Here is a 20,018-nt window from a genome sequence, read left to right as displayed (position 1 = left end):
TCAACTGACACACATGATCTTTCTAATAAAGAGTACAGTTTATGGACTAAACAATAATGAACACAATTATGGACTGTACAATATCTACATGCTGTAAATTATTTCAAAGAAGTTTTCATCTAAAGACTGTGTTATAAAAGAACCAAGAAGAAGACGAGACGACGACCCGATGACATCAGATGATGACGATTGAACCCGCGATTGCTTCAATTTAGATATAGGGAAGTATAATTATACATATTAAATGAATATTAGTCACGGCTTACCATAACATGAATTCACATCATTATATAACAATAATCCGATATTAATACTATTATTACTATTATTATTATTATGGAAATTTAATGATATTGCCATGGAAGAAGGAAAGAAAAAATGGTTGATGAATGTATCTTCTTTTGAGATTTTTCAGTTAAAGTCCTTTTATTCTCAAAAAAGGGGGAAATGTTAAATGGTTAATTATGGAAATTCATTTGGAATGTTAATCGATAATCATTTTTCTGAGTTCTATGCCTCAGCCATCGTGTCTAGTTGACATGCGCTATTTGTGTGTGTATTTTTGGTTCACTACCATATGTAGAACAGGTGTCCATACGACTGGCTATAAAAGCCCATGGTACAGAAAGGGGGGGCTCTCTTGCTCTGCCCACCCCACAAGACACAGAATCTTCATGCTGAGAAGCAGATGACATGTAGGCCTGGACACATGCTGGACAAAAACATGATTTACCAGCCAGGATCCAAGGAAAGATGGGTGAATCTCAACAATTAAGCTAATTATAGACAAATGAACAATTACTTTATAACTAATTATTGTATGTACCTGCTGCAATCTGATTCTTTTTAATGGACAATCCAAGAATAAATAGATACATTTTTTTATAAGAATATCGTGATATTGATACTTTGAGAAGTCCTCAGTAGAAAAAAATAATACAGGAAGAGAATTATTTTACAGTCTCCCATCCAAGTACTAACCAGGCCTGACCCTGGTTAGCTTCCGAGATCAGATGAGATCGGGCGTGTTCAGGGTGGTGTGGCCATATGCAGAGACAAGCCTCTCACTTGCTGCTTTTCTACTTTGAAGTCTGGCTGCCGGCTGCCCTTTCCAGTGCTCAGCAAGACCAGGTCCTTTTGTGCTTTCCCTTCTCTTCAATTTTTTTGCTGGCTTCCTTAAAAGGTCTTGTAGACACAACGCCCCACTCAGAGCCGCTGAGCTTACTGATCGGCTGCAGCGCTGTCGACGGAACGTCAGCTTCACGGCCAATGCCACAGGCCGGGAGCAAAGGCGAGACTCACCGGTAGACCCGGGTAGGGTGAGTACAGCGCGGTTAGTTGCTTTCTAATAGCCTGCGGCCGGGGATTAACTTTTAATGAAAGGGAACAATCCCTTTGACTGTCTGCAGCGCGCCACACCTAGGAAGCGCACTCTCACACACAAGCCAGCATGCACACGTGCTCGCACGTGACAACACCCCCTATCTGCCCCTACAACCTCTCCGTCACCATGCATCAGACTCTCCTGCCTGTTTTATGATTTCAGGGCCCTAGCAGGAATCACCCCCCCCTCCCCAATTCCTTCCGCACCTTCCTTGCCCTGAGGTTAGCTCTTTGTCAGCCGTCTGGCTTGGTTACACAAGCTTCTTTGCAGAGAAACATATTACTTCTGCTGGCCCTCGCTAGGCGGCCGGCATCCAAAACCTTCCCTGGGCACCTGCTGAAAGCCTGGCCCCTTCACGGCCCCGGGTGCTTTTAACGTCATCATTTCCACACGGCGAGCTGCAGAGTCAATAAGCACTCCTAGCCGTGGCAAGGATCTCGGTGTCAGGCCTGCGTGAAGGCGGCGGGATAGCGTACTTAGCTGCCAACTGGCTCAGAGGCATTGGGGCTTCCATCATCTAAGTTACTTAAGGTCGGTGTCCGGCAAGGCGCAGTTCCATGCTAGCCGAGCTGGGCAGAAAGTAAAAACGTCATCAAAATTGTCTACAGCACCCGGAGTTCCCAGGAGGTCTCCCATCCAAGTACTGTCCGAGCCCAGCCCTGCTTTGTTTCCGAGATCAGATGAGATCGGGCGTATCCAAGGTGGTATGGCCAGTAGAAGCTGCTCGATCCATCGCCCGGCCAGCCTTTCTCAGGATCGCTTGGTGGCGAGCAATCTGGCCGTGACGGGGCGGGCTCCGAAGGGTCCATGCAAAGTCTGTGCCGTCCCTACAGGTGTGGTTTGTTTAGCAGTGATTCACCTGCCGCATCAGGTGTCTTCAAAAATGTCTCGGCGCAGGTTCTCCTGCAGGCTAAACACTTCATTGCGGTAATGTGACAGAAAGAGCAAGATGGACCCGTAACTTGGGGGCGGAGCGAGACGTCCAGGGGTGAATGAAGGAAGAGGGTGAGATGGTTGCCAGTGACTTTGAGCTGCTCTTCAGGGGGGATGGTCGTGTTGCCTGCAAAGGTCTTCTGCTTGGGGTTACCGGTGGTTGCCTCCAGCCACGCGGGAGACGCTGGTCCTGGTGAAAAGGAGCCTAGTATTAAAAGTAAAGAGGCAACAATGCTGGAGGCCCACGGTGATCAGAAGGATGCTGGTATTTTGCAGAGATGAAATAGCGCAAGAGAGAAAGCAAATGAAAAAAAGAAAAGAGAATGAATGTGTGCACTTGTGAAAGGGAATGGAAAAAAGGCATAGAAGAGAGTGCCCCCTGCTGGTGGAAGGAAGGAAAAAGCAAAAGCCTACAGCACCTGTTATTCCCAGGTGGTCTCCCATCCAAATACTAACAAGGCCCAACCCTGCTTAGCTTTCAAGATCAGACAAGATTGGGCGTGTTCAGGGTGGTGTGGCCATAGGCAGAGACTAGCCTCTCACTTGCTGCTTTTCTATTTTGACGTCTGGCTGCCGGCTGCCCTTTCCAGTGCTCAGCAAGACCAGGTCCTTTTGTGCTTTCACTTTTCTTCAATTTTTTTGCTGTCTTCCTTAAAAGGTCTTGTAGACAGAAGGCCCCACTCAGAGCCGCTGAGCTCACTGATCGTCTGCAGCGCTGTCGACGGAACGTCAGCTTCACGGCCAATGACACAGGCCGGGAGCAGAGGCGAGACTCACCGGTAGAACCGGGTAGGGTGAGTACAGCGCGGTTAGTTGCTTTCTAATACCCTGCAGCCGGGGATTAACTTTTAATGAAAGGGAACAATCCCTTTGACTGTCTGCAGCGCGCCACACCTAGGAAGCGCACTCTCACACACAAGCCAGCATGTACACGTGCTCGCACGTGACAACACCCCATATCTGCCCCTACAACCTCTCCGTCACCATGCGTCAGACTCTCCTGCCTGTTTTATGATTTCAGGCCCATAGCAGGAATCACCCCCCCCTCCCCAATTCCTTCCTTGCCTTCCTTGCACTGAGATTAGCTCTTTGTTAGCCGTCTGGCTTGGTTAAACAAGCTTCTTTGCAGAGAAACATGTTACTTCTGCTGGCCCTCGCTAGGCGGCCGGCATCCAAATCCTTCCCTGGGCACCTGCTGTAAGCCTGGCCCCTTCACGGCCCCGGGTGCTTTTAATGCCATCATTTCCACACGGCGAGCTGCGGAGTCAATAACCACTCCTAGCCTTGGCAAGGAGCTCGGTGTCAGGCCTGTGTGAAGGGCGGCGGGGTAGCGTACTTTGCTGCCAACTGGCTCAGAGGCCTTGGGGCTTCCATCATCTAAGTTACTTAAGGTCGGTGTCCGGCAAGGCGCCGTTCCATGCTAGCCGAGCTGGGCAGTAGGGCAAAACGTCATCAAAATGGTCTACAGCACCCGTTGTTCCCAGGATGTCTCCCATTCAAGTACTGTCCGAGCCCAGCCCTGATTTGCTTCCGAGATCAGACGAGATCTGGCGTATCCAAGGTGGTATGGCCAGTAGACGCTGCTCAATCCATTGCCCGGCCATCCTTTCTCAGGATCGCTTGATGGCGAGCAATCTGGCCGTGACGGGGCGGGCTCCGAAGGGTCCATGCAAAGGCTGTGCCGTCCCTACAGGTGTGGTTTGTTTAGCAGTGATTCAACCGCCGCATCATGTGTCTTCAAAAATGGCTCGGCGCAGGGTCTCCTGCAGGCTAAACCCTTCATCGCGGTAATGTGACAGAAAGAGCAAGCTGGACCCGTAACTTGGGGGCGGAACGAGACATCCAGGGGTGAATGAAGGAAGAGGGTGAGATGGTTGCCAGTGACTTTGAGCTGCTCTTCAGGGGGGAGGGTCGTGTTGCCTGCAAAGGTCTTCTGCTTGGGGTTACCGGTGGTTGCCTCCAGCCACCCGGGAGACGCTGGTCCTGGTGAAAAGGAGCCTAGTATTAAAAGTAAATAAGCAACAATGCTGGAGGCCCACGGTGATCAGAAGGATGCTGGTATTTTGCAGAGATTAAATAGCGCAAGAGAGAAAGCAAATGAAAAAAAGAAAAGAGAATGAATGTGTGCACTTGTGAAAGGGAATGGAAAAAAGGCATAGAAGAGAGTGCCCCCTGCTGGTGGAAGGAAGGAAAAAGCAAAAGCCTACAGCACCTGGCATTCCCAGGAGGTCTCTGTTAAATGGTTAATTATGGAAATTCATTTGGAATGTTAATCGATAATAATTTTTCTGAGTTCTATGCCTCAGCCATTGTGTCTAGTTGACATGCGCTATTTGTGTGTGTATTTTTGGTTCACTACCGTATGTAGAACAGGTGTCCATACGACTGGCTATAAAAGCCCATGGTACAGAAAGGGGGGGCTCTCTTGCTCTGCCCACCCCACAAGACACAGAATCTTCATGCTGAGAAGCAGATGACATGTAGGCCTGGACACATGCTGGACAAAGACATGATTTACCAGCCAGGATCCAAGGAAAGATGGGTGAATCTCAACAATTAAGCTAATTATGGACAAATGGACAATTACTTTATAACTAATTATTGTATGTACCTGCTGCAATCTGATTCTTTTTAATGGACAATCCAAGAATAAATAGATACATTTTTTTATAAGAATATCGTGATATTGATACTTTGAGAAGTCCTCAGTAGAAAAAAATAATACAGGAAGAGTATTATTTTACAATGGTGAGCCAGCCAGTCCTGTTTTTTTGTTTTTTAAATTAAGTAAGTGAATTTCTTCCGTGAACAAGTGGGGAGTCCTGACGAGCTGAACAGCTGTTGTTCACGTGTCAGTAAATTCACTAGTTTGTCACGAGAAGCAGAAAGGACCTACAGACTGAGGAAAGACAGGAAGCAGAGGTACTAACAAGGAACAGAATCACACAGGAAAAGAATCAGACGAACTGAAGACAGGACGTGCTGATTAGAGATGAGCGGTGTTCGACTAGAACTGTTCGCCAATCTCAAATTCGAGCTGTTTTGGGCGGTGTTCGAGTTGTTCGACGAACCCGAACGATTTGCAAAAAATTCGGCTGTTCGAGGTTATGTTCGATAACTGTTCGTGCACCAAAAGCGTGTCCTGCATGTCTGGCGCTATTTAGAGCACCAATCATGCAGGGATTGTCTGCCACTCACTGTAATGCCACAGCCATGGTGGTTGTGGCATTACAGTGATTGCCCAAATTGATGGGAACAGTGCCAACAGTGAAACATGAAAAGCCGGCAATTCAGCAGCGGCATAGACCGGTACCCGACAATTTAGAACCGAAAGAATAGAGCTTCACACATAGATTAGATAGATAGAAACATGTCAGTCACATATATAAGAAGTGCAGTGACAGTGTTGATTACTGTACTTGTCATTTAGTGTAAAGGATTTAACAAAAAAAATAATAGTGTTTTCATGCACCGTCTCTTTAAAAAAGCCGGCCGGCAATTCAGCAGCGGTACCCGACAATTTATAACAGACAGAATAGAGGTTCACACATAGATTAGATAGATAGAAACATGTCAGTCACATATATATGAAGTACAGTGATAGTGTTGGTTACTGTACTTGTCATTTAGTATTAAAATAAAGGATTTATTATTAAAAAAATTGGCGTGGGGTTCCCCTTAATTTTAGGCTCTAGCGGAGGTTAAGCAGACGGCTGGGGCAGATGTTTGAAGCCTGGGAAGGGGGTAATACCCACGGAGCTTCCCAGGCTACTAATATCAGCCCCCAGCTGAATACATAGCCTTTACTAGCTTTTAAAATGGGGTACCCCCCCAAAAAAATGACGTGGGGTCCCCCCTAATTTAATAGCTAGCAAAGGCTAGGCAGACAGCTGGGGGCTGATAATAATAGCCCAGGAAGGGAGCCATGAATATTGGCCCCCTCCCAGGCTAGAAACACCAGCCGTCAGCCGCCCCAGAAATGGCGCATTCATAGGATGCGCCAATTCTGGCACTTAGCCTCGCTCTTCCACGCTGCCCTGGTGCGGTGGCAGGGGGTAATAGGGTTGGGGTTGATGTCAGCTTATAATGCCAGCTGACATCAAGCACAGGTTAGTAATGGAGAAACGTCTATAAGACACCCCCATTACTAACCCCATAGTCAAAGTTAAAAAAAGCACAAACACCCAGAATAAAGTCCTTTAATTGAAATAAAGACACAATCCTTTATTGTTCTAAATTAAACCATACTTACCGTCACGCCCATTCCAGCTGAAGCCAACGATCTCCTGCAATAAAAGAAAAATAATAAAGCAACCTCATCCTTACCTTTCCATGTGTAACGGGTCCGGGAGGCGGACTGTAACGGGTCCGGGAGGCGGAACCTCTGAGCTACTATACAAGGGGGCGGCCCTTGTAAGGGAGCGGGTGGCAGTCTCTGGGTGAACGGACAGGGAGTTACGGCAAGTGATCAGGGCAGTCTCTGGGTAAGGGGTAGGTACGACCTGTGATGGCGGAGCCTCCGGGTAGGCTAGCAGGCAGGTGGTAGATGTGTGCTCCCAGGTGAGCAAGCGAGAGTCTCTGGAATAGCAGGTGGTCACGGCACGTGACGGCGGAACCTCCGGGCTGGCAGGCAGGTAGGTAACGGAGAAGCGCTCCCAGGTGAGCGGGCAAGAGTCTCTGGAATAGCTGATGGTCACCGCACGTGACAACGGGACCTCCGGGCTGGCAAGCAGGCAGGTAACGGAGATGCGCTCCCAGGTGAGCGGGCAAGAGTCTGGAGTAGCTGGTGGTCACAGCACGTGACAACGGAGCCTCCGGGCTGGCAAGCAGGCAGATAACGGAGAAGCGCTCCCAGGTGAGCGGGCAAGCTGGTCCATAGACAGACTGACCGGAGTAGTAAGGCAGACCGTCGGACCTCAGGCAAGCAGGCAGGTAGCTGATATGCGCTCCCAGGTGAGCGGGCAGGCTGGTCCTTTAGACAGACTGACAGGAGTAGTAAGGCAGACCGTCGGACCTCAGACTGGCAGACAGGTAACAAGTATTCAGGCAGGAATCAGGCAGGTAACTGGCAGGTACTGGCAGGTAACTAGCAGGAAACTGGCAGGAAACTGGCAGGAAACTGGCAACGGGACCTGAGGGCTGAAGCACAGGTGAGACACAGGTGCAAACAACATTGCTCGGGCACCTCCATTTTGGAGGAGGTGCCTTATATATGATGAAGTCCTCCGGCCATTGGCCGGGGACTCTTTAGGGCGGCGCGCGCGGCCCCTTTAAGAGGAGGGGAGCGCGCGCGCGCGCGCCCTAAGCACAGGGGCCGGGAAGGAGCGCGCGCTGAGAGCAGAGCAGGAGGAGGACGCCGGGACGGAGCGCGCGCAGACAGCAGAGCAGGAGGAGGACGCCGGGACGGAGCGCGCGCTGACAGCAGAGCGGGGAGAGGACGCCGGGACGGAACGCGCGCTGACAGCGGAGCGGTGAGGGGAGCAGCGTCCCTGCCTAGCAGATGGCAGGGACGCCAGCGCTACACCATGGTTCCCAAGACAGCTTCAGCTCTGCTACATCGAGATGACAGGCTGGACCGCAGTAGAACGCTGCCATCCAGCCTCTCATCCCGCAGACACTGAGAAGCGCAGGCTTGCTTGCGCTGCTCAGCGTCTCTCTGTGACGACATCCAGATGAGCCGAGTTCATGTCCAATGAACTCGGCTCACCTCATGCACGTCACTGACAGCGTGGGAAAATTCTCAAGCTGAAGCGGTGAGTGCAGGAGAATTCTCCCACGCTGTCAGTGACGTGCATAAGGTGAGCTCATGTCCAATGAACTCAGCTCACCTCCTGCACGTCACTAACAGCGTGGGAGAATTCTCCTGCACTCAGCGCTTCAGCGTGAGAATTCTCCCGCTGAAGCGCTGAGTGCAGGAGAATTTTCCCACGCTGTCAGTGACGTGCATAAGTTGAGCTCATGTCCAATGAACTCAGCTCACCTCCTGCACGTCACTGACAGCGTGGGAGAATTCTCCTGCACTCAGCGCTTCAGTGTGAGAATTCTCCCACGCTGAAGCGCTGAGTGCAGGAGAATTTTCCCACGCTGTCAGTGACGTGCATGAGGTGAGCCGAGTTCATTGGACATTAACTCGGCTCATCTGGATGCCCTCACAGAGAGACACTGTGGAGCGCAAGCAAGCCTGCGCTTCTCAGTGTCTGCGGGATGACAGGCTGGATGGCAGCGTTCTGCAGCGGTCCAGCCTGTCATCTCGATGTAGCAGAGCTGAAGCTGTCATGGGAACCATGGAAAGGTAAGGATGATGTTGCTTTATTATTTTTCTTTTATTTCAGGAGATCGTTGGCTTCAGCTGGAATGGGCGTGATGGTAAGTATGGTTTAATTTAGAACAATAAAGAATTGTGTGTTTATTTCAATTAAAGGACTTTTTTCTGGGTGTTGTGTTTTTTTTAACTTTGACTATGGGGTTAGTAATGGGGGTGTCTTATAGACGCCTCTCCATTACTAACCTGGGCTTGATGTCAGCTGGCATTATAAGCTGACATCAACCCCAACCCTATTACCCCCTGCCACCGCACCAGGGCAGCGTGGAAGAGCGAGGCTAAGTGCCAGAATTGGCGCATCCTATGAATGCGCCATTTCTGGGGCGGCTGACGGCTGGTGTTTCTAGCCTGGGAGGGGGCCAATATTCATGGCTCCCTTCCTGGGCTATTAATATCAGCCTCCAGCTGTCTGCCTAGCCTTTGCTAGCTATTAAATTAGGGGGGACCCCACGTCATTTTTTTTGGGGGATCCCCCATTTTAATAGCTAGTAAAGGCTAAGTATTCAGCTGGGGGCTGATATTAGTAGCCTGGGAAGCTCCGTGGGTATTACCCCCTTCCCAGGCTTCAAACATCTGCCCCAGCCGTCTGCTTAACCTCCGCTAGAGCCTAAAATTAAGGGGAACCCCACGCCAATTTTTTTAATAATAAATCCTTTTTTAATACTAAATGACAAGTACAGTAACCAACACTATCACTGTACTTCATATATATGTGACTGACATGTTTCTATCTATCTAATCTATGTGTGATGCTCTATCTTTCTGTTGTAAATTGTCGGGTACCGCTGCTGAATTGCCGGCCGGCTTTTTTAAAGAGACAGTGCATGAACACACTATTATTTTTTTAAATAAATCCTTTACACTAAATGACAAGTACAGTAATCAACACTGTCACAGTACTTATTATATATGTGACTGACATGTTTCTATCTATCTAATCTATGTGTGAAGCTCTATTCTTTCTGTTCTAAATTGTCGGGTACAGATGCTGAATTGCCGGCCGGCTTTTTTAAAGAGACGGTGCATGAAAACACTAATATTTTTTTTAATAAATCCTTTACACTAAATGACAAGTGCAGTAACCAACACTGTCACTGTGCTTCTTATATGTGTGACTGACATGTTTCTATCTATCTAATCTATGTGTGATGCTCTATTCCTTCTTGTCTAAATTGTCGGGTACTGGTGTATGCCGCTGCTGAATTTGCCGGCCGGCTTTTTTAAAGAGAGTGTCTTCTGAGCAGTTTGTCAGCTTTTGGACACTTTTGCAGGTGTTTTCTATGTGTTTCTATGTGTTTTTGTTTGCCTGCCATTGGTTTTAACGGTGTTCGACGGTGTTCTAAGGTGTTCGACGAACAGTTCGACGAACAGTTCCTCGAACATCCCGGTGTTCGACGAACCGAACCGAACCCGAACACTACGGGGGTGGCTCAACACTAGTGCTGATAAAGAGAAGCCAAGGAATCTTAAGGTAAGCAAAATATGGATATAATTTCTTCTTTTGCTAAACAAAGTAATATTAATTTCAAAGTTAATGTAGGAGATGACATAGAAGTTTTGTGGCTTAGTTTATACAAAGAATGTGAATTGCAAAATTTACAGTTAACTTCTAAATTGGTAAATAGAGACAAACAGAAATTGAGAAATATTCTACATTTGGTAGATTTTTTTCATAGTCTTGTGTTAGAGATTTCTAAGCAGGAAAATAGTGTAGAAGTGTCAGACGGTGATACTGATTCTGACTGTAATGTGGAAAATGAACAAGAAGTAAGACACGTGTCTGTAACTGAAGGTGACCTTGGGTCTGACCAAGAGACGGACATACAGAAACCTGACATGGGAGGAGACATGACTGACATACGAGAAACCGATATACTATGTGATGTGGGAGGAGACGTGAGTGACGTAGGAGGAACGGACGTACAAGAGCCACTAAAAATATCAGAGAATTCTGGAATTACCCAGGCTCAACTCCAAATTAAAATGAGGAAAAATTTGCTGAAATTATACAAAATCATGCCAAAATATGATGTCAAAATCCATGCCTGTAGAAATTCAGAGACATTTGAGAGCTTCTCTGATAAGTTTGATTTATCCAATGAGGAGAGGAATCAATTATTTAAAATATGGATTCCTGTGACATTGTCCAGACGTTTACATTTAATGCCCTGTGAAAATGACTCTCCTAATGGATGGGAAAATGATTCGGACAGATTAAGATATTTGATTTATTGTGTCACAAAGAATTTTCCCAACATAGAAGATCTGCAGAAACTAAGGATTGATAGGAAGGAATGTACATATACATTCATGTCCATATTTGAACGGTTGTACAAAGCTCTCATCAAAAATGGAAAAGTACAACATATGATAACAACTTTTGTACAAAAATTCAAATTCCTAAATTCAGTTTCCCAAGTTATGGCATCACAAAAAAATTCATTATTTGAATGTGCGCAGATGCTGGATTTTGTTAGAAAACATGAGAATCGTGAAAAGAAAATAAATCAAGCTAAATTTATAAAACCAGGAAAGGTAAAATCTTACCAAAAGCCAATATCAAACTCTCCTAGACTGAGTCATCCCCATAGTGAACTCTATCAAATACGCTGAAGATTTCATATATGTTATAAGCCATATCAGCCAGTGCAAAGATCCATCTCTCCACAGAATGAGTTAATTCTCAGTCAGAACTGTGATTCTCTAAAAAGGAAAATGGCTGAAACTGATGGACAGAGACAGGTGAGACGACCAACTCACAGTGACATCATGGAATGTGGACAGAAGAACAGGCAGTTCTCTGAGGTTTTGAAGGATAGAAAACTGTCTTTCCTAAATAGGGCGTTCCTGGAGATATTTGAGAGAGACAGAAGATTTGGTTTAGGGAGCGGCTAAGGAAAATCTGTAATTATAATGTTGTATCAAAATGTAATACAATGTCTCAATATTTATTTATAATCTTATACAGTAAAATTGTAGTTACATAGTTTCTAATAGTTCATATATATATATACAGTCATATGAAAAAGTTTGGGCACCCCTATTAATCTTAAGCTTAATGTTTTATAAAAATTGGTGTTTTTGCAACAGCTATTTCAGTTTGATATATGTAATAACTGTTGGATACAGTAATGTTTCTGCCTTGAAATGAGGATTATTGTACTAACAGAAAATGTGCAATCTGCATTCAAACAAAATTTGACATTTGCATAAGTATGGGCACCTCACCAGAAAAGTGACATTAATATTTAGTAGATCCTCCTTTTGCAAAAATAACAGCCTCTAGTCGCTTCCTGTAGCTTTTAATGAGTTCCTGGATCCTGGATGAAGGTATTTTTGACCATTCCTCTTTACAAAACAATTCCAGTTCAGTTAAGTTTGATGGTCGCCGAGCATGGACAGCCTCTTCAAATGATCCCACAGATGATCAATGATATTCAGGTCTGGGGACTGGGATGGCCATTCCAGAACATTGTAATTGTTCCTCTGCATGAATGCCTGAGTAGATTTGGAGCGGTGTTTTGGATCATTGTCTTGCTGAAAGATCCATCCACTGCGTAACTTCAACTTTATCACTGATTCTTGAACACTATTGCCAAGAATCTGCTGATACTGAGTGGAATCCATGCGTCCCTCAACTTTAACAAGATTCCCAGTGCCGGCATTGACCACACAGCCCCAAAGCATGATGGAACCTCCACCAAATTTTACTGTGGGTAGCAAGTGTTTTTCTTGGAATGCTGTGTTTTTTTGCCACCATGCATAACGCCTTTTTGTATGACCAAACAACTCAATCTTGGTTTCATCAGTCCACAGGACCTTCTTCCAAAAAGAAATAGGCTTCTTCAAATGTGCTTTTGCATACATCAGCCGACTCTGTTTGTGCGTACTTGCAGAAACGGCTTCTTTCGCATCACTCTCCCATACAGCTTCTCCTTGTGCAAAGTGCGTTGTATAGTTGACCGATGCACAGTGACACCATCTGCAGCAAGTTGATGCTGCAGCTCTCTGGAGGTGGTCTGAGGATTGTCCTTGACTGATCTCACCATTCTTCTTCTCTGCCTTTCTGATGTTTTTCTTGTCCTGACACTTCTGGCCTTAACAAGAACTGTCCCTATGTTCTTCCATTTCCTTACTATGTTCCTCACAGTGGAAACTGACAGGTTAAATCTCTGAGACAGCTTTTTGTATCCTTCCCCTGAACAACTATGTTGAATAATCTTTGTTTTCAGATCATTTGACAGTTGTTTTGAGGAGCCCATGATGCCACTCTTCAGAGGAGATTCAAACAGGAGAACAACTTGCAAGTGGCCACTTTAAGTAGCTTTTCTCATGATTGCATACACCTGGCTATAAAGTTCAAAGCTCAATGAGGTTACAAAACCAAAAAAAGTGCTTTAGTAAGTCAGTAAAAAGTAGGCAGGAGTATTTAAAACAAGAAAATGATAAGGGTGCCCATACTTATGCACCGGTCAAATTTTGTTTGAATGCAGATTGCACATTTTCTGTTAGCACAATAAACCACATTTCAAGGCAGAAACATTACTGTGTCCAACAGTTATTACATATATCAAACTGAAATAGCTGTTGCAAAAGCACCAATTTTTATAAAACATTAAGCTTAAGATTAATAGGGGTGCCCAAACTTTTAGATATGACTGTATATATATATATATATATATATATATATATATATATACTTGTCTAAGTAGAGATTGCGTATAATTGTATTTATATACACGTTTATAAAATACATATATATATATTAATTAATAAATTAGAACTTCATATATATAAATTTAAGTAGCAATATTTTGAATTACATTAGAACCATCCAATATATGTATAAGATATTTAAATAATTCTGTTTCTGTATGAATTTGATATTTAATTTTATTTTCTTATATTTCCTTAGAATTTTCATTCCAAATCAGGATTTGATCATAGAACTCTAAAATGGATTTATTTCTTTATTCACACAGGAAGTGAAAAAATTGCATGATTTTATGTGTATAACATTTTAAAATAATAACAATATATCTAGTTGAACTATAATATATATGTAATTCTTATTAATTCTTTTGTGTTGCTAATATTTTCTGTGCATGAAGTGTTCGTGCAAATTAAAGTAGCTTTACAGCATGACGTGTGACAGCTGCGGCCTTTGAACTTTGAGCTAATAGTATAGGATCCCATTCATTCTATTTTCAACTGATGTAACTTAAGACCGGGCAGCCAGTGAAACAAGAATCTAAGACAAGAGTTTTTTCAAGTGTCTGAAATTCCAGTGACTTACTCTCATATTATATAATATGTACTTGGGGAATATTCAAAGAAATATAAAGATATTCAATTGATATGGCAATGCGCATTAATAAATTGGGATACAACAATTTTGGGTTAAATATATATATATACAGTACAGACCAAAAGTTTGGACACACATTCTCATTTAAAGATTTTTCTGTATTTTCTTGACTATGAAAATTGTACATTCACACTGAGGGCATCAAAACTATGAATTAACACATGTGGAATTATATACTTAACAAAAAAGTGTGAAACAACTGAAAATATGTCTTATATTCTAGGTTCTTCAAAGTAGCCACCTTTTGCTTTGATGACTGCTTTGCACACTCTTGGCATTCTCTTGATGAGCTTCAAGAGGTAGTCACCGGAAATGGTCTTCCGTCAATCTTGAAGGAGTTCACAGAGATGCTAAGCACTTGTTGGCCCTTTTGCCTTCACTCTGCGGTCCAGCTCACCCCAAACCATCTCGATTAGGTTCAGGTCTGGTGACTGTGGAGGCCAGGTCATCTGGCCTAGCACCCCATCACTCTCCTTCTTGGTCAAATAGCCCTTACACAGCCTGGAGGTGTATTTGGGGTCATTGTCCTGTTGAAAAATAAATGATGGTCCAACTAAACGCAAACAGGATGGAATAGCATGCCGCTGCAAGATGCTGTTGTAGCCATGCTGGTTCAGTATGCCTTCAATTTTGATTAAATCCCCAACAGTGTCACCATCAAAGCACCCCAACACCATCACACCTCCTCCTCCATGCTTCACGATGGGAACCAGGCATGTAGAGTCCATCCGTTCACCTTTTCTGCGTCGCACAAAGACACGGTGGTTGAAACCAAAGATCTCAAATTTGGACTCATCAGACCAAAGCACAGATTTCCACTGGTCTAATGTCCATTCCTTGTGTTCTTTAGCCCAAACAAGTCTCTTCTGCTTGTTGCCTGTCCTTAGCAGTGGTTTCCTAGCAGCTATTTTACCATGAAGGCCTGCTGCACAAAGTCTCCTCTTAACAGTAGTTGAAGAGATGTGTCTGCTGCTAGAACTCTGTGTGGCATTGACCTGGTCTCTAATCTGAGCTGCTGTTAACCTGCGATTTCTGAGGCTGGTGACTCGGATAAATTTATCCTCAGAAGCAGAGGAGACTCTTGGTCTTCCTCTCCTGGGGCGGTCCTCATGTGAGCCAGTTTCTTTGTAGCGCTTGATGGTTTTTGCAACTGCACTTGGGGACACTTTCAAAGTTTGCCCAATTTTTCAGATTGACTGACCTTAATTTCTTAATGTAATGATGGCCACTCGTTTTTCTTTACTTAGCTGATTTTTTCTAGCCATAATACAAATTCTAACAGTCTATTCAGTAGGACTATCAGCTGTGTATCCACCAGACTTCTGCACAACACAATTGAAGGTCCCAAACCCATTTATAAGGCAAGAAATCCCACTTATTAAACCTGACAGGGCACACCTGTGAAGTGAAAACCATTTCCGGTGACTACCTCTTGAAGCTCATCAAGAGAATGCCAAGAGTGTGCAAAGCAGTCATCAATGCAAAAGGTGGCTACTTTGAAGAACCTAGAATAGAAGACATATTTTCAGTTGCTTCACACTTTATTGGTTAAGTATATAATTCCACATGTGTTAATTCATAGTTTTGAAGCCTTCAGTGTGAATGTACACTTTTCATAGTCATGAAAATACAGAAAAATCTTTAAATGAGAAGGTGTGTCCAAACTTTTGGTCTGTACTGTATATCTAAAACTTCATATGTGGAATGTTTGAGTTGAACAGATCTGTGAATGTCAGAGTGAAGGTGACAGATGAGTAAATCAGCAGCTGCTAAGTGTGATTGATGTGACAGAGGTCTCGTATGTTTGTATGTTTGAAAATAAAAAAATGTCTCTTTATGTGAAGGTACAAAAATATATTTAATTCTGAGGAAATGATAATACATAATTAGGTATTATCTACATATATATATTTCTATATTTCTTTAATAATTATTATTTCTTGATTTAACTAATAGTGGATAAGGGCAACCACACATCAAAATGGTTTACAAAGCAAATTTAAATTTAGAATAATTTTCCACATGATAATATTCTTGAATAACTATAATATTATTTTTAATGGTTACCTAAATAGGTACACACCTCTCTTTAGTCAAATCTATGCTACTCATCGATATGAAATTTATGCACAATATTTCTAGAAGAATAATTATTTTTAATTTGGTTCTGATATATACATAAATTTTATAAAATAATATTTTTGGTATTAAGGGGGAAAATGTGTTTTTGATCCTGATTACATAATCACTTTTGATCAATACTTATTTTCCACACATTTTAATAAAGAAGAAATAATAATAAAGTACTATGGTATAATTAAGAAGGGTATTACATGCAAAGTTGCATAATTAAATATTTTTTGGTGGTACAAGGTTATGACAAATATGAAATCATCCAGATAATGGAGCTATAAGGGTATTTTTCATGGAGAATATAATTACTCTGCATTTGTCATTAAAATTTAAAGGCCTTATTTTTATTTTTATTCTTATTTTTACTCTTAATTTTATTTTTCATTTTTAAAATTTTATTCTTACTTTATACTTCTTATTTTTCTATTTTTTCATTTTTTAATTCTCATTTGATTTTATTTCAGTTCAATATCTCAATTGAGAAAACAAATTAATATTTAATAAAGTAATGTCTAATACAAGAGTATTGCTTCATTAAATATATATTGCTAAGGAAAAACATGTTTACATTTTCTGAGTAAACACAACAATTCATTCATTCATTTATTCATTCATTCATTCATACATTCATATATTTATTAATTTTGGTTCAGGAGTATACATTCTTTGATATTATTGGTTTAATAAAGATATAAAAACTTGTTTTTTCAAAATACACTGACACCTATGGGTTGGAAAAGGTAATTACACCTATGACATAAAAATGTTCTATCATATGGAGAACTTGATTGATAATGAATTATTATCTATTATTGTTTATTATTCCAAACATAATTTATTTTAATATTTTGATAATAATTAGATGGATATTACTGATTGCTATGGTACGCTGTGATATTATATGTTAGGAAAAACTGCCAGATTTGGTATCAGATTAGGGAATGAAGACTTCAATCAAGACATCGCAATTATGAATTCTATCTTAATAAAGACTTTTAATTTTTATAAATCAAAGAGATTCTCAAAAGTTACAAGAAGAAGCAACTGATATCCGGACGTCTCAGAAGGTAACAGGTGTGAATGCTGAGTGTTTTAATAGACTGTGTCCATTACATACAATACAATTCACACCACTGATCACCAGGACGGCAGAGGACGATGATCCTATATGTACTGTGTTGTGTTTAAGTTTCATCACGTTCCAGTGGTTTCTTATCACCTGCAACGCTTCAATGAAAGCTGGTGAACAGGTAATACCTGGCATATGTGTCCTGTATATAAAGGACTGAGTACTGGTTATGGTGCTATATAAAGCAGGAAAGTGTCAAGTTAACCCTTGCTTTACTGACCAAAGACGTCACATCTGTTCCAAAAGTGACACGAGACCAGTGCGGACACACGGAAGATTCCAAAGACGATCCAACGTAAGTCCAGGTGACACTGCACAGATATTAAAGCTACATTTCATCCATGGACTTTGTTTTCTTATCAACTGACACACATGATCTTTCTAATAAAGAGTACAGTTTATGGACTGAACAATAATGAACACAATTATGGACTGTACAATATCTACATGCTGTAATTTATTTCAAAGGAGTTTTCATCTAAAGACTGTGTTATAAAAGAACCAAGAAGAAGACGAGACGACGACCCGATGACATCAGATGATGACGATTGAACCGGCGATTGCTTCAATTTAGATATAGGGAAGTATAATTATACATATTAAATGAATATTAGTCACGGCTTACCATAACATGAATTCACATCATTATATAACAATAATCCGATATTGATACTATTATTACTATTATTATTATTATAGAAATTTAATGATATTGCCAAGGAAGAAGGAAAGAAAAAATGAATGATGAATGTATCTTCTTTTGAGAAGTTAAAGTCCTTTTATTCTCAAAAAAGGGGGAAATGTTAAATGGTTAATTATGGAAATTCATTTGGAATGTTAATCGATATTCATTTTTCTGAGTTCTATGCCTCAGCCATCGTGTCTAGTTGACATGCGCTATTTGTGTGTGTATTTTTGGTTCACTACCATATGTAGAACAGGTGTCCATACGACTGGCTATAAAAGCCCATGGTACAGAAAGGGGGGGCTCTCTTGCTCTGCCCACCCCACAAGACACAGAATCTTCATGCTGAGAAGCAGATGACATGTAGGCCTGGACACATGCTGGACAAAAAGATGATTTACCAGCCAGGATCCAAGGAAAGATGGGTGAATCTCAACAATTAAGCTAATTATGGACAAATGGACAATTACTTTATAACTAATTATTGTATGTACCTGCTGCAATCTGATTCTTTTTAATGGACAATCCAAGAATAAATAGATACATTTTTTTATAAGAATATCGTAATATTGATACTTTGAGAAGTCCTCAGTAGAAAAAAAATAATACAGGAAGAGTATTATTTTACAGTCTCCCATCCAAGTACTAACCAGGCCTGACCCTGCTTAGCTTCCGAGATCAAATGAGATCGGGCGTGTTCAGGGTGGTGTGGCCGTAGGCAGAGACAAGCCTCTCACTTGCTGCTTTTCTACTTTGACGTCTGGCTGCCGGCTGCCCTTTCCAGTGCTCACCAAGACCAGGTCCTTTTGTGCTTTCCCTTCTCTTCAATTTTTTTGCTGGCTTCCTTAAAAGGTCTTGTAGACACAACGCCCCACTCAGAGCCGCTGAGCTCACTGATCGGCTGCAGCGCTGTCGACGGAACGTCAGCTTCACGGCCAATGCCACAGGCCGGGAGCAGAGGCGAGACTCACCGGTAGACCCGGGTAGGGTGAGTAGAGCGCGGTCAGTTGCTTTCTAATAGGCTGCAGCCGGGGATTAACTTTTAATGAAAGGGAACAATCCCTTTTACTGTCTGTAGCGCGCCACATCTAGGAAGCGCAATCTCACACACAAGCCAGCATGCACACGTGCTCGCACGTGACAACACCCCCTATCTGCCCCTACAACCTCTCCGTCACCATTCGTCAGACTCTCCTGCCTGTTTTATGATTTCAGGGCCCTAGCAGGAATCACCCCCAACCCTCCCCAATTCCTTCCGCACCTTCCTTGCCTTCCTTGCACTGAGGTTAGCTCTTTGTCAGCCGTCTGGCTTGGTTACACAAGCTTCTTTGCAGAGAAACATGTTACTTCTGCTGGCCCTCGCTAGGCGACCGGCATCCAAAACCTTCCCTGGGCACCTGCTGAAAGCCTGGCCCCTTCACGGCCCCGAGCGCATTTAACGCCATCATTTCCACACAGCGAGCTGCGGAGTCAATAAGCACTCCTAGCCGTGGCAAGGAGCTCGGTGTCAGACCTGCGTGAAGGCGGCGGGGTAGCGTACTTAGCTGCCAACTGGCTCAGAGACCTTGGGGCTTCCATCATCTAAGTTGCTTAAGGTCGGTGTCCGGCAAGGCGCCGTGCCATGCTAGCTGAACTGGGCAGTAGGGCAAAATGTCATCAAAATGGTCTACAGCACCTGGTGTTCCCAGGAGGTCTCCCAACCAAGTACTGTCCAAGCCCAGCCCTGCTTTGCTTCCGAGATCAGACAAAATCAGGCGTATCCAAGGTGGAATGGCCATTAGACGCTGCTCGATCCATCGCCCGGCCAGCCTTTCTCAGGATCGCTTGGTGGCGTCAATTTGGCCGTGACGGGGCGGGCTCCGAAGGGTCCATGCAAAGTCTGTGCCGTCCTTACAGGTGTGGTTTATTTAGCAGTGATTCACCCGCCGCATCAGGTGTCTTCAAAAATGGCTCGGCGCAGGGTCTCCTGCATGCTAAACCCTTCATCTTGGTAATGTGACAGAAAGAGCAAGCTGGACCCGTAACTTGGGGGCTGAGCGAGACGTCCAGGGGTGAATGAAGGAA

The 20,018-nt window shown here is 43.4% G+C and overlaps 4 pseudogenes; all 4 read right to left on the bottom strand.

Annotated features, from left to right (window-relative positions):
* Positions 1-1,983: 1,983 nt before the first annotated feature.
* Positions 1,984-2,103, bottom strand: LOC141267861 (5S ribosomal RNA; annotated as a pseudogene).
* Positions 2,104-2,724: 621 nt separating this feature from the next.
* On the bottom strand, positions 2,725-2,843 carry LOC141267869 (5S ribosomal RNA; annotated as a pseudogene).
* A 933-nt stretch (positions 2,844-3,776) lies between these two features.
* Positions 3,777-3,896, bottom strand: LOC141269762 (5S ribosomal RNA; annotated as a pseudogene).
* Positions 3,897-19,617: 15,721 nt separating this feature from the next.
* Positions 19,618-19,736, bottom strand: LOC141269532 (5S ribosomal RNA; annotated as a pseudogene).
* Between the last annotated feature and the right edge of the window lie 282 nt (positions 19,737-20,018).

This window comes from Phyllobates terribilis, unplaced genomic scaffold, assembly GCF_046119375.1.
Source record: "Phyllobates terribilis strain yellow unplaced genomic scaffold, ASM4611937v1 Scaffold_4__5_contigs__length_816908805, whole genome shotgun sequence".
Taxonomy (NCBI): Eukaryota; Metazoa; Chordata; class Amphibia; order Anura; family Dendrobatidae; genus Phyllobates; species Phyllobates terribilis.
This window is presented reverse-complemented; position numbering and strand designations above follow the sequence as displayed.